This window comes from Garra rufa, chromosome 1 (genome assembly GCF_049309525.1).
Source record: "Garra rufa chromosome 1, GarRuf1.0, whole genome shotgun sequence".
NCBI lineage: Eukaryota > Metazoa > Chordata > Actinopteri > Cypriniformes > Cyprinidae > Garra > Garra rufa.
The window spans coordinates 94,446,633-94,461,632 of NC_133361.1; the positions used below are offsets into that span (position 1 = coordinate 94,446,633).

Below are 15,000 nucleotides of genomic sequence, written 5' to 3' on the forward strand. Positions count from 1 at the left end.
GTATGGAGATGGTGGTCTCATTTCTTGGTCTACCAATGTATATTCAGGATGAGGAGATACTGAGAAAGCTGTCGGAATGGGGAGTTAAAGCGGTCTCAAGAGTGAAAAGGAGAATGTGGCCGGGGACAGATATCGCTGATGGGACTAGATTTTTAAAGGTAAAATTCAATGATGTGGTAAAATCACTGCCATATTCAACAAAGTTTGAGACACTAGGAGGGACTGAGCACTTCAGAGTGATACATGACAGGCAAGTGAAAGTCTGTCGCCTGTGCATTCAGCCAGGTCACATTGTAAGAGACTGCCCAAGCTTCAGATGTTTTAAATGTGACAAGCAGGGACATTACGCCAGAGAGTGCAAGGAGGTGAACTGCATTATGTGCAATATGCGACCTGGATTATGTGTGTGTGAAACACTGCCGGAGATGGATGAGGAAAACAGCAATGAGGAGGATTCGGATCTGTATGAGGTGGATGAAGAGGTGGAGATCGAAGGAAAGGAAGGTGAAGCGACTGGAGAAGAAAGAAGGGATGCATGGAGTGGAGAAGAAAGAACAGTGGAGTGGAGAGCGATTGAGAATGTGAGCAGTCAAGAGGAGGAGGCTCCAGGGCAGAGGCAGAGAGAGAGAAAGAAAAAAGAAAGAAAGGAGAGCGGAACCCGGAAAGGAGATGGCTATGAAGGGCTTGGAGTGTGAAAATGGAGAAGGGGAAACAGCGAAAGGTGATGGAGAGAGTCAGGAGGGTGACAGTGCAAAAGGGCAAGGCGAAAAGCTGCAGGTGGAGGGATGTGGAGGAGTGCCAGAGAGTCTAGAGACAATCGAGGACGAGGACATGGACACAAGCGAAGGAAAAAGGGTGCAGAAGAAAAGAAAGAAGAAAGAAATGGAGGAGCACACTGCAGAAAGTAAGTGCATGGATTGAGCAAAATGAGTATGATTTTTTTCAAAATTATGATACTTGCTATGTGGGGCATTATGAACATTGCCTGTTTGAATAGCAATGGGTTAAGAGATGAAAATAAGTTTGAGAAGGTGAAGGGTTTGTTAAAAGCGGATATACTCTGTTTGCAAGAGACACACTGGTCTGATGAAATAATGGACAACATAAGAAAGAGGTGGGAAGGTGAAATTATTTCTAATCATGGGACTGCAAAATCCTGTGGCGTGGCAACCCTGATAAAAGGAGATCGATTAAACAATGTGAAGCAAATATACAAGGATGGAAATGGGAGATTGTTAGTGATTGAATTTGTATTTCACAATGAACTGTTCAGGCTGATAAACATTTATGCACCTAACACAGAAAATGAAAGAAAAGAAGTCTTTAAAGAAATTAAGCCGCTGTGTAAAGGCAACTTTATAATAGTCGGTGACTTTAATGTATGGTGCACAAGACTGGACGCGTCAAGCAGCGCAAACTTTAAGTCAGATGTATCCAGAAAATATTTAACTGAATGGATGCAAAATGAGGACATAGTTGATGTATGGAGGGATGAGAATCCCTACAAAAAAGACTTCTCTAGAAGACAATTGGTGATGGGAGTCTTGAAACAAAGCCGTATAGATTTATGTTTAACCAAAAGGGAAATGTTAAAATATATAAAAAATGTGAGATATAAGTTTGTGGGAGTAAGTGACCATGCTATGATGATGGTAAAGATGGGTGTGAACGAGGAGGAGAGGGGGGGAGGAATGTGGTGTTTGAATGCAGACTTGCTAAAAGAAGAGGCATATAAAGAAAATATCAGAAAATGTATAGATTATGAAATGGAAAATATCTTATTTGATGAAAATGTATGTGAGTGGTGGGAAAAAATGAAAGGGATAATTAAAAAAAGAAGTATTAGATATGCCAAACAAAGGAATTTTAAGAGAAGGAGCAAAGTTGAGGTAATGCAAAATGAATTGAAGAGGGAAGCAGAAAAAATAGAAATTAATCCCGAGCAAGATAAAGAACGCTTTATGCAGATAAATGCAGAAATAGAGGAGTATGAAAAAGAAAAAAGTAAGGGTGCAATAATAAGGAGTAGAGCGCAGTATGCGTTAGAGGGAGAAAGAAGCACAAAGTTCTTTCTAAACTTAGAAAAGAAAAAGCAGATGAAAAAGTATATAACAGAGTTGGAAAATGAAAAAGGAGATAAGATTACTGATTATGTGGAGATAATAAGAGAAGTAGAAATATTTTATAAGAAGCTATTTAAGAAAGAAGGGGTTAAACAGGAGTGTGTGGAGGAAGTTTTGAACTCTGTGAGTGTGAGGTTAAGTGAAAGTGAGAAAAATATATGTGAAAGTGACATAGGTATCGAAGAAATAAAAGAAGCAATAAAACAGACAAAGAAGAATAAAAGCCCGGGCTCAGACGGCTTAACGCATGAGTTTTACAAGACTTTTGAAGAGACTGTAGCACCAATATTGTGGAAGGTTTATAGAAGTATGGAAGAGAGAGGTGAAATGCCAGAGTCTATGGGGCTAGGAGTAATCACAATACTATATAAAAATAAAGGAAGTCCACTTAAGCTAGAAAATTATAGACCGTTGAGTCTGTTAAACACGGATTATAAAATACTGACAAAAGTGCTGGCAAATAGGATAAAAGAGGTGGTAGGGTCAATAGTATCACCAAGCCAAGCTTATAGCATAAAGGGAAGAGACATTACAGATACAATTTGCACAACAAGGGACGTAGTAGAAGGGATGGGGAAAGATGGGAAAGGGGGATTGGTTTTATCTATAGACTTAAATAAGGCTTTTGATAGGGTGGAACATAGCTTTATAGAACAGACAATGGGGAGATTTGGGTTTGGAGAGAGAATGCAAAAGTGGATAAAATTAATATATGTAAATGCTAAAAGTTGTGTTAAGGTTAATGGGGTGTTAACTGACCCCTTTCAGTTAGAGAGGTCAGTAAGGCAAGGCTGTCCGTTGTCTGCAATATTGTATTCAATAACAGCTGAGCCACTGGCGACACTCATCAAAAATGACAAGGAAATAAAAGGTATTCAAATACCAAATGGAGGATTGAGTGTAATACATCAATATGCAGATGATACAACTTTTACAGTTAGGGATATAGAGAGTATAAATAAAATTAGAAAACAGATGGAAAAATATGGGAAAGCGTCAGGTGCTAAAATAAATGTGGAAAAATCTGAAATAATGAGTATAGGAGGAATAAGGGTGGAAGGGTCAGATGTTCCATTTAAAATAACGAAAGATTTTATAAAAATTTTAGGGGTAAACGTAGGAGAGAATGCAAAAGAGGCAAGAGATGCAACATGGTCAGGAGTGCTAAACAAAATCAAGCAAGTGTTACAGTTTTGGAGACTAAGGGAATTAAGACTAAGAGGAAAAGTGGTAGTGGTTAATTCTTTATTGTTAACTAAATGTAATTATGTGATGGGAGCAATTGATTTACCAGACTGGGTGTTAAATGGAATAAAAGAGGCTGTGAATATTTTTGTGTGGGGTGGGAAAGGAGTAAAAATATCAGCAAAAACATTAATAGCAGATTACAGTGAGGGGGGTTTGAAATTGATGGATTTAGATGTGAAAAGGAAAGCAATAAGAGTTAAGACAATAAAAAAGTATTTATGTGGCAAAGTAGAATGTGGATGGAAGGGGTATATGAGAAAATATTTAAATGAAGGAGGAGGGTGTGGTGAAGAAGGAGTGTTTATGGTTTTAAAAAAGCCAATGATTGAAAAGTTGCCTTTGTTTTACCAAGAAGTGTTTACTGCATGGGCTGAATTTGTGATAAATGTAAACTATGAATGTGAAAACATAAACCAAATACACAATCAGCCAATTTTCCTGAACCCAAGAATAAGGAGGGGAGGGAAAATGCTTTACAACAGACTGTTCATGAGAGCGGGGGTAAGGAAAGTAAAGGATATGGCTTACGAATATGTAAAAGGTTTTTTACCGAATAGAGCAATATATGATTGTGTGGTGGGGTGGGATGATGAAATTGAGAAAGCAAAAGTGGATGGTGAATGTGAAAACATTAAAAAAAGCCTGCCTGAAAGGTGGGTAGAAAGGATTGAAAGGGAAACTGTTAAAGTGGGAGATTGGGGAATGCCTGAAATGTACATTGTGGAAAATGGGAGAAAAAAGTTTTTGTGGGAGATAAATGTGAAAACTGTATACAAAATGATGGTCAGAAAGGAGATCAAAGTGCCTGCATCAGAAGCGGTATGGCCAAGATTGTTTCCTGATTTGAAAGTAAAAACAATATGGAGAAACTTAAATATAAAATACAACGGACTAGACTGTGAGAACTTGGACTTCAAGCTACGACACAATAGAATCTATACAAAGGTGGTAATTCATCAAATGAATAAAAATGTGAGTAGAGAATGTGATATATGTGAGACAGAGCCAGAAACTTTGATGCACATTTTCTTTGAGTGCAAGGAACTTGAGGAGTTTCATGGAAAAATGAAAAAACTGATAAAAGATGGAATGGGAAAAGGGGTTGCAGAAGATGAGTGGAAAAAACTGTTTTTGTTTGGTGAATGTACAAATTATAAGGATAGGAAGGTGAACTTTTGGAATTTGATTCTAAGTAATGCAAGGTATGCAATATGGGTGAGGAGGAATATGGCATACTATGAGAGAAAGAAAGTAGATGTGACTAAAATGTTCAAGAGTATTGTTAGAAAGAATGTGTATATAATGTGGAAATACCTAAGCAAAGAAGAATTTGAAAAAGCATTTGTAGAAGAAAGTGGATTTATATGTACAAAAGAAAGGTTTAGTTTAACATTTTGAAAAGAAATGGTTATATTTAAGTTAGGTATTTTTGTTTTGGGTTTTTGGTTTCGTTTGAGTGATATAAAGGAGGGTTAAATTCAAAGCTCATGCTGTATATGCTAAATTGTCTTCAAATGTAATAAGATTGAAAGGTGTAATGAATGAAAAATGAGTTATGTAAATATTATTTTGTACTTTTTGATAATAAAAAAAAAAAAAAAAAAAAAAGAGCGCCCGATCTCGTCTGATCTCGGAAGCTAAGCAGCGTCGGGCCTGGTTAGTACTTGGATGGGAGACCGCCTGGGAATACAAGGTGCTGTAAGCTTTTGCCTTTTCTTCACTATTTATATAATATGCTGGCTTTTAGAAAGACGTGTTTTACCGCTCTATTTATTACAATCATTTAAATGTATTATAGAGTTTTAAGTGTTTTACATGTTTTTTAGGCCATTTTATTACTCTTAACATTTTAAGTGTATGTGTCTTTAATAAATGGATGGTTGGCCTGTCATGTGACTAGACACATGACAGGAAGCAGGAAGTACAACTGTATAAGAGAGCAGCATGACAAGCAAAGGACAGTCACCAAACTGTTGGATTGAGGAGTTGCTAATTTTAGAGCTCAACTTTCCATTCACCACCTGCAAACTTTGGATTACACTTTCTGTGGATTGTATATACACTGGTGGACACTCACATTGGACTTATCAACACACTGGGATTCTTGGACTGTTTTTAGGGTATGGACAAATGAACTGTATTGTTTTAACAGAGTTTACCTGTTTTTAGGGTATGGACAAATGAACTGTATTCTTTTAACAGAGTTGACCCTAGTTTTATCGTGTTGTTTTAAAGTCTTTTATGTGAACCTTGTAAATACACCAAATCTATTTAAACCAATTTTCTTTTATGTCTCATTCTTTTAACCACTAGTCATCTCTCACAGTTAAATCTGACACCATTTTAGTCTTGTAACTCGGCTGATAAGGCCGATTGTTACACTTTTATGGGAGACCGCCTGGGAATATCAGGTGCTGTAAGCTTTTGGCTTTTCTTCACTATTTATATAATATGCTGGCTTTTACGGAGGCTAATCTTTAAATAGCCCACTTTTTGGAGCAGCCCTCGATTATGGCCATACCGCGCTGAGAGCGCCTGACCTCGTCTGATCTCGGAAGCTAAGCAGCGTCGGGCCTTGTTAGTACTTGGATGGGAGACCGCCTGGGAATACCAGGTGCTGTAAGCTTTTGCCTTTTCTTCACTATTTATATAATATGCTGGCTTTTACGGAGGCTGATCTTTAAATAGCCCACTTTTTGGAGCAGCCCTCGCTTATGGCCATACCGCGCTGAGAGCGCCCGATCTCGTCTGATCTCGGAAGCTAAGCAGCGTCGGGCCTGGTTAGTACTTGGATGGGAGACCGCCTGGGAATACCAGGTGCTGTAAGCTTTTGCCTTTTCTTCACTATTTATATAATATGCTGGCTTTTAGAAAGACGTGTTTTACCGCTCTATTTATTACAATCATTTAAATGTATTATAGAGTTTTAAGTGTTTTACATGTTTTTTAGGCCATTTTATTACTCTTAACATTTTAAGTGTATGTGTCTTTAATAAATGGATGGTTGGCCTGTCATGTGACTAGAAACATGACAGGAAGCCGGAAGTACAACTGTATAAGAGAGCAGCATGACAAACAAAGGACAGTCACCAAACTGTTGGATTGAGGAGTTGCTAATTTTAGAGCTCAACTTTCCATTCACCACCTGCAAACTTTGGATTACACTTTCTGTGGATTGTATATACACTGGTGGACACTCACATTGGACTTATCAACACACTGGGATTCTTGGACTGTTTTTAGGGTATGGACAAATGAACTGTATTCTTTTAACAGAGTTTACCTGTTTTTAGGGTATGGACAAATGAACTGTATTCTTTTAACAGAGTTGACCTAGTTTTATCGTGTTGTTTTAAAGTCTTTTATGTGAACCTTGTAAATACACCAAATCTATTTAAACCAATTTTCTTTTATGTCTCATTCTTTTAACCACTAGTCATCTCTCACAGTTAAATCTGACACCATTTTAGTCTTGTAACTCGGCTGATAAGGCCGATTGTTACACTTTTATGGGAGACCGCCTGGGAATATCAGGTGCTGTAAGCTTTTGGCTTTTCTTCACTATTTATATAATATGCTGGCTTTTACGGAGGCTAATCTTTAAATAGCCCACTTTTTGGAGCAGCCCTCGCTTATGGCCATACCGCGCTGAGAGCGCCCGATCTCGTCTGATCTCGGAAGCTAAGCAGCGTCGGGCCTGGTTAGTACTTGGATTGGAGACCGCCTGGGAATACCAGGTGCTGTAAGCTTTTGCCTTTTCTTCACTATTTATATAATATGCTGGCTTTTACAGAGGCTGATCTTTAAATAGCCCACATTTTGGAGCAGCCCTCGATTACGGCCATACCCCCACCTGAGGCGCTAGAGAGCAAACAGGAAGTGAGTTGGCAGTTTGTAGTGTGCAGTAGGTGAGATAGGCTCACCGTTTTTCTGGGTGTTTTTTCACATTTATTTTGTTTGTTTTTTAGTTAGAAGAAGTTTTTTTTGAGGAAGGTTTTTTTTTTAACCCCAAACAGGTCTTTCTGTTTGGGGTTTGAGACAACCAAAATATGGATTTAATGGACAAAGAACACGGACTGGTAAAACAACATGAGATGGGAAATGCGGAACCAGGATTTGTTGCAGACATAACTGAAAGGAATATAAATGAAAGACATGGAGAAAACAATAATGAAACGTGGGCGACGGTGGTTTCAAGGAGGAAACAAGAAAGAAAAACAACTGGACAAGAACGGAAAGGAGATCTACAATCAACTGAAGGTATTGGAATTGAGAAAGAAGTTGGAGAAAAAAGAAATGTTTTATCTCAACGACAACAAATGATACAGAAATTAAGCAAACAAACAAGGTATCAGAGGGAATACAAGAAAGAAGCAACATTAACAATGACTGTTAAAGATATAGAAAATATAACAATACTAATGATAATTAAAGCAGTTGAAGAGAAAGTTGGAATGGGAAAATTGATCGGACTGAGAAGAAAAAATAATTATGATTTTGAAATGACTATGGAAAGTGAGATGGACTGTGATTTGCTGTTGAATGGAATAATGATAAACGGACAAGAATGTGAGATAAGGAAATTGTGTGCAACAGAAAGAATGGTGTCTTTCTTGAGTCTGCCCAGCTATATAGAAGATGAGGAAATCAGTCAAAAACTAATCAATTGGGGTGTAACTCCCATTCTACCACTAAGAAGAAGATATCATCCCGGGACAACGGTGGCAGACGGAACACGATTTTTGAGGGTAAAGTTTCCACAAGAGGTGACGTCTTTACCATACAACACAAGCTTCAGGACTGAAGAAGGAGTGCAGTACTTCAGAGTGATTCACGATAATCAAGTGAAGACATGCAGGATCTGTGTAAGTCCGGAGCATGAAAAAAAGGACTGCCCACAATTCACATGCAGAAATTGTCTTGAGCAGGGGCATTATGCGCGAGACTGTAAAGTCCCGCGGTGCCAAGGCTGCCAAAAGACAATGTTAAGATGCAGATGCGAGATAGAAGACGAGGAAAATGAAGATCCAGGAATGGAAATACAAGAGCTAATGGGAGTTACAACAATTGAGAGGTTAAATGACTCACAAAGGCAGACGCAAGGAGAGGACGAGAAACAAGATGACGAGGAAGAGGAGAACAACAACATAGATGAGAATAAAGAAAAGAAGGAAGATGAAGAACAAGGAATGGAGATGGGAGGAGGAGCGAACAAAGAGGATATAAATTTGATTAAAGAAGGATTTTCTAAGGAACAGGACGATGTGGACACTAATGAACTGGACTACGAAAAAGGACAAGAAAAAGAAAAAGCTGAGGATAAGGGAATAAAGACACTGACTGAGGTAAGAGGAGCAGACAATGGGGGGGAAATTCGTGGAATGGAAAACAAAGGAAAAGAAAGACTGAATAGATGTGTAAAAACAAGAAAAGATGGCTTAGACATTCAACAGGTTCTTAAAAGGCAGAAGATAAGAAGAGAAGAGCAAAAGGAAAGACTGGAGAGGAGGAAAGCTGAAATGGGTGAAGTAAAAAATACTTTTTTGAAAGACAATGAAACGGATTGAATGGTGGTTTTTGGTTTTTCCAATCTTTTCTTTAATGAGCTCTATATCAATTGTATCGCTGAATGCTAGAGGATTATCCAAATGTCAAAAGTTTGAAAGATTAATGTGTCTGACCAAAAAATGTGATGTGCTATGTTTACAAGAAACGAAATGGGAAGATAAAATAAGTGATGAAATTAGAAAATTATGGAACGGAGAAATATATAGTAACTGTGATATGGAAAGGAAGAGAGGGGTAGCTATCTTAATAAGAAAAGGAGTATTTGAAGAAGTAAATATAGATTATAAAGACACAAAGGGAAGAATAATAATTGTTAAATTTGTGTGTAATGGAAAAGAAATGAAAGTGTGTAATATACATGCACCAAATGATGAAAGAGATAAATTTAATTTTTACAGGGATATGAATGAGTTAATAGAAAAACATGACAACATTATGGTGTTAGGGGATTTTAACACTGTAATACAGAGAATTGATGTAGATGATTCAATGGGATTTAGAAGAGATAGAGGGAGGAATGAACTACATAACATAATGGAGAAATATAATATGGTGGATGTGTGGAGAGAGAGGAATGGTATGAAAAGAGAATATTCAAGAAGACAAATTGTTGACAGAGTTCTAAAGCAAAGTAGAATAGACTTATTTTTATGTAAGAAAAAGGAAGCATATTATGTCACTAAGGCGTCTTACAAAAATTATAGTGAGAGTGATCATGATTTTTTATGGATATTGATGAATTTTAATGAGGCTGATAAAGGACCAGGGGTGTGGATATTAAATGCAGAACTTCTAAAAAATGAAATATACAGAATGGAAATAGAAAGTATAATAATTAATAGTGTAAATGAGGAAATGTATGAAATGGAAAAAGGGTTTTGGTGGGACATTCTAAAAAAAAGAATAAAAAAATTCTCAATGGAATATTCAAACAAATGGCAAAAAGTCAAAAAGATGAAAGAAAATAAGATCAAAAAAGAGTGGGATGAAGAAATGAGGAAAGTAAATGAGCATGATGAAAATATTGATAAGATAATAGAATTACAGGAAGAATTAAAGAAAATAGAAGAAGAGAAGTGTAAAGGAGCAATAATAAGAAGTAGGGCGAAAGACATTGTAGAAGGAGAAAGAAGTACGAAATATTTTTATGAATTAGAAAAAACAAGACAGAGAGCAGATATAATAAAAAGTATTAAAACAGAAGATGCGAGGATTGTAGAAGATAAAACAGGAATTTTGGAAGAAGTCAGAGAATTCTATAAGCATTTATTTACCAAAAATGAGATAGTTTTAGAAGATGAGGAATTTGTATTAAGTAAAATACAGGTTAAAGTTAATGAGGGAGACAAAGAAATGTGTGAGAGTGAGATTACGGAATTAGAAATAGGAATTGCAATTGATCAACTGAAAAATGGTAAAAGTCCAGGAATAGATGGATTAACAGCTGAATTTTATAAGGTTTTTAAAGATGTGTTATGTCCAATTTTAAATGAAATATTTATAGATAATTTTAAAAAAGGGAATTTATCGAATAGTATGAAGAAAGGTATGGTGAAAATAATTTACAAGAAAAAAGGTGATAAGAGAGACCTGAAAAACTACAGACCACTAAGCATGTTGAATACAGATTATAAAATATTAGCCAAAATTTTAGCCAATCGATTGAAAATAGTAGTACCAAATATAATTACTACAAATCAAGCATATGCTGTTCTAAAAAGAGATATTACTGATGTCATTAACAATATAAGAGATATGATATGGTACATGAAGGAGGAGAAAGAAACAGGATATATAATAAGTGTGGATTTAGAAAAGGCTTTTGATAGAGTTGAACACAAATACTTGATACATGTGATGGAGAGATTTGGTTTTGGGGAGAATTTTTTAAAATGGATAAAATGTTTATATACAGATATAAGTAGTTGTGTAAAAGTGAATGGTTTTTTAACTAAAGATTTTAAAATAACGAGATCAATCAGACAAGGGTGTCCTATGTCAGCATTATTATACACTTTAGTATCTGAAGCTTTAGGGCTGGCAGTAGACCAGGAAAAGAACATAAAAGGAATACGCATAAAAGGAGAAGAATCAGAACAAAAAATATTTCAATATGCAGATGACACAACATTGTTTGTAAAAGATATTAAAAGTATGGATAAAGCAATGGAAGTTTTAGAAAGATATTGTAAAGGAACAGGGGCAAAAGTTAATAAAGAAAAAACTACATACATGAAAATTGGATTACCGAATGATCTGCTGAATAAAATGCAATTTAAGGAAGAAAAGAAGAGTATGAAAATTTTAGGTATAAGGGTTGGAGAAAATGAAAATGAAATAAGAGAAGTGGTATGGGAGGAGGTTTTAAAAGGAATGGAGAAGAGATTAAATTTCTGGAAATTAAGAGGATTATTTTTAAAAGGGAAGGTTTTAGTTATTAATTCTTTGTTTTTATCAAAAATGTGGTATGTATTGGGTTCTGTGAGTTTGCCTATATGGGTGTATAAAAAAATCAAATCTATTGTTTTAAACTTTTTATGGGAGGGGAAACCATCGAAAATTGCTTATGACACTCTAATTGGAAAGGTGGAGGAAGGAGGGTTGGGACTAATAGATCCATTAATAAGAATGAAAAGTATAAGAATAAAAACTGTTAATAAATACTGGAAACATGGGAAATATGCGTGGAAGGGTGTAATGAACTATTTTTTAAATAAATGTGGAAAAATGGGAGATGATGTTTTATGGATGAAGCTAAAAGAAAACATGATGAACGGAATACCAGAGTTTTATAAAGAGGTTGTAAAAGCATGGGGTGATTTTAGAAAGCATGTTGTTTGTACGTCTTTTACCAGGGAAGAGATTTTAAGACAACCATTGTTTTTAAATAATCAAATTAAAAAGGGAAATGATACCATTTTTTATAAAAAATGGTTTTATGCGGGGATAAAGCAAATAAAAGATATTTTGTATGAAGTGATACCTGGTTTTGTACCGGTGCAAGTAATAAGAGACGCAATTGTAGAAAATTATGACAATGAAACTAAAACAGTCTTAGAAAAACAATACAAACAAATGAAAGAAGTAATACCGGAAGAATGGATAAATATTATAGAAGGTACAGAAGAAACAAAAGGTAATGATGGAATGATGATTGATTTTAAAAGTAATGACAAACAGCATGCTTTTAAAGATGGTATTTTAAAGATGTTTTATTCTTGTTTATGTGAAGATGTTTTTATCACACCAAAAGCAGAAGGATATTGGCAAAGATTGTACCCAAGTATGGAAACTAAGAAAATATGGAAAAATCTAAGAGCTTGGTGGAAAAGTCCAATTTTAGAAAACTTTGATTATATTTTAAGACATAATTGTTTATTAAGTGAAATGAGACTGTGTAAATTTGGAATGGCAAGTGATGCAATATGCAAGGTATGTAATAGGGAAGATGAAGGATTGATACATATTTTTTTTAAATGCACAGGGTTAAAATGTTTTATAAAAAAATTAAAAGAAATGACAAGTAAATTGGGAGTAGAACAAAGATGTATTGATGAAGAATGGGAAACAATGTTTTTATTTGGTTCTAAAGGTAATTTTAAGAATGTGTGTTTTTTAAATTTGATATTAACCATTGCTAGATTTGTAATTTGGAGCAGAAGGAATTTTGTCAAACAAAAGAAAACAAAAATACCTGTGTGCAAACTTTTTAAGGTGAAGATGTGTTTTATTTTAAATGTTTTGTTTGATTACTGTAATATGAATGAAGAGAAAGATGTTTTTGTCAAAATTTTTGTAAATGATAACCCATTTATTGAAATGACATGGTTTCGATTTAATGTATTGTTGCCAGAATGTGATTCAGACTGTTTTTAAAATGTATTAACATGTTTTAAATAAATAAAAAAAAAAAAAAAAAGAGCGCCCGATCTCGTCTGAAAAAAAAAAAAAAAAAAAAAAAAAAAAGAGCGCCTGACCTCGTCTGATCTCGGAAGCTAAGCAGCGTCGGGCCTTGTTAGTACTTGGATGGGAGACCGCCTGGGAATACCAGGTGCTGTAAGCTTTTGCCTTTTCTTCACTATTTATATAATATGCTGGCTTTTACGGAGGCTGATCTTTAAATAGCCCACTTTTTGGAGCAGCCCTCGCTTATGGCCATACCGCGCTGAGAGCGCCCGATCTCGTCTGATCTCGGAAGCTAAGCAGCGTCGGGCCTGTTTAGTACTTGGATGGGAGACCGCCTGGGAATACCAGGTGCTGTAAGCTTTTGCCTTTTCTTCACTATTTATATAATATGCTGGCTTTTAGAAAGACGTGTTTTACCGCTCTATTTATTACAATCATTTAAATGTATTATAGAGTTTTAAGTGTTTTACATGTTTTTTAGGCCATTTTATTACTCTTAACATTTTAAGTGTATGTGTCTTTAATAAATGGATGGTTGGCCTTTCATGTGACTAGACACATGACAGGAAGCAGGAAGTACAACTGTATAAGAGAGCAGCATGACAAACAAAGGACAGTCACCAAACTGTTGGATTGAGGAGTTGCTAATTTTAGAGCTCAACTTTCCATTCACCACCTGCAAAATTTGGATTACACTTTCTGTGGATTGTATATACACTGGTGGACACTCACATTGGACTTATCAACACACTGGGATTCTTGGACTGTTTTTAGGGTATGGACAAATGAACTGTATTCTTTTAACAGAGTTTACCTGTTTTTAGGGTATGGACAAATGAACTGTATTCTTTTAACAGAGTTGACCCTAGTTTTATCGTGTTGTTTTAAAGTCTTTTATGTGAACCTTGTAAATACACCAAATCTATTTAAACCAATTTTCTTTTATGTCTCATTCTTTTAACCACTAGTCATTTCTCACAGTTAAATCTGACACCATTTTAGTCTTGTAACTCGGCTGATAAGGCCGATTGTTACACTTTTATGGGAGACCGCCTAGGAATATCAGGTGCTGTAAGCTTTTGGCTTTTCTTCACTATTTATATAATATGCTGGCTTTTACGGAGGCTAATCTTTAAATAGCCCACTTTTTGGAGCAGCCCTCGATTATGGCCATACCGCGCTGAGAGTGCCCGACCTCGTCTGATCTCGGAAGCTAAGCAGCGTCGGGCCTGGTTAGTACTTGGATTGGAGACCGCCTGGGAATACCAGGTGCTGTAAGCTTTTGCCTTTTCTTCACTATTTATATAATATGCTGGCTTTTACGGAGGCTGATCTTTAAATAGCCCACATTTTGGAGCAGCCCTCGATTATGGCCATACCGCGCTGAGAGCGCCCGACCTCGTCTGATCTCGGAAGCTAAGCAGCGTCGGGCCTTGTTAGTACTTGGATGGGAGACCGCCTGGGAATACCAGGTGCTGTAAGCTTTTGCCTTTTCTTCACTATTTATATAATATGCTGGCTTTTACGGAGGCTGATCTTTAAATAGCCCACTTTTTGGAGCAGCCCTCGCTTATGGCCATACCGCGCTGAGAGCGCCCGATCTCGTCTGATCTCGGAAGCTAAGCAGCGTCGGGCCTGTTTAGTACTTGGATGGGAGACCGCCTGGGAATACCAGGTGCTGTAAGCTTTTGCCTTTTCTTCACTATTTATATAATATGCTGGCTTTTAGAAAGACGTGTTTTACCGCTCTATTTATTACAATCATTTAAATGTATTATAGAGTTTTAAGTGTTTTACATGTTTTTTAGGCCATTTTATTACTCTTAACATTTTAAGTGTATGTGTCTTTAATAAATGGATGGTTGGCCTTTCATGTGACTAGACACATGACAGGAAGCAGGAAGTACAACTGTATAAGAGAGCAGCATGACAAACAAAGGACAGTCACCAAACTGTTGGATTGAGGAGTTGCTAATTTTAGAGCTCAACTTTCCATTCACCACCTGCAAAATTTGGATTACACTTTCTGTGGATTGTATATACACTGGTGGACACTCACATTGGACTTATCAACACACTGGGATTCTTGGACTGTTTTTAGGGTATGGACAAATTAACTGTATTCTTTTAACAGAGTTTACCTGTTTTTAGGGTA

At 36.2% G+C, this 15,000-nt stretch overlaps 7 non-coding genes across 7 annotated transcripts; all 7 read left to right on the forward strand.

Moving 5' to 3' along the window:
* Positions 1-5,878: 5,878 nt before the first annotated feature.
* Positions 5,879-5,997, forward strand: LOC141345208 (5S ribosomal RNA). The gene has a single exon (XR_012356977.1). It is a non-coding gene; the product is annotated as a 5S ribosomal RNA (ribosomal RNA).
* An 84-nt stretch (positions 5,998-6,081) lies between these two features.
* On the forward strand, positions 6,082-6,200 carry LOC141292443 (5S ribosomal RNA). The gene has a single exon (XR_012340516.1). It is a non-coding gene; the product is annotated as a 5S ribosomal RNA (ribosomal RNA).
* An 801-nt stretch (positions 6,201-7,001) lies between these two features.
* Positions 7,002-7,120, forward strand: LOC141318184 (5S ribosomal RNA). Its single transcript, XR_012352515.1, has one exon. It is a non-coding gene; the product is annotated as a 5S ribosomal RNA (ribosomal RNA).
* A 5,966-nt stretch (positions 7,121-13,086) lies between these two features.
* Positions 13,087-13,205, forward strand: LOC141309827 (5S ribosomal RNA). The gene has a single exon (XR_012347380.1). It is a non-coding gene; the product is annotated as a 5S ribosomal RNA (ribosomal RNA).
* An 802-nt stretch (positions 13,206-14,007) lies between these two features.
* On the forward strand, positions 14,008-14,126 carry LOC141345812 (5S ribosomal RNA). Its single transcript, XR_012357089.1, has one exon. It is a non-coding gene; the product is annotated as a 5S ribosomal RNA (ribosomal RNA).
* An 84-nt stretch (positions 14,127-14,210) lies between these two features.
* On the forward strand, positions 14,211-14,329 carry LOC141319355 (5S ribosomal RNA). Its single transcript, XR_012353615.1, has one exon. It is a non-coding gene; the product is annotated as a 5S ribosomal RNA (ribosomal RNA).
* Positions 14,330-14,413: 84 nt separating this feature from the next.
* On the forward strand, positions 14,414-14,532 carry LOC141309838 (5S ribosomal RNA). The gene has a single exon (XR_012347391.1). It is a non-coding gene; the product is annotated as a 5S ribosomal RNA (ribosomal RNA).
* Positions 14,533-15,000: the final 468 nt, after the last annotated feature.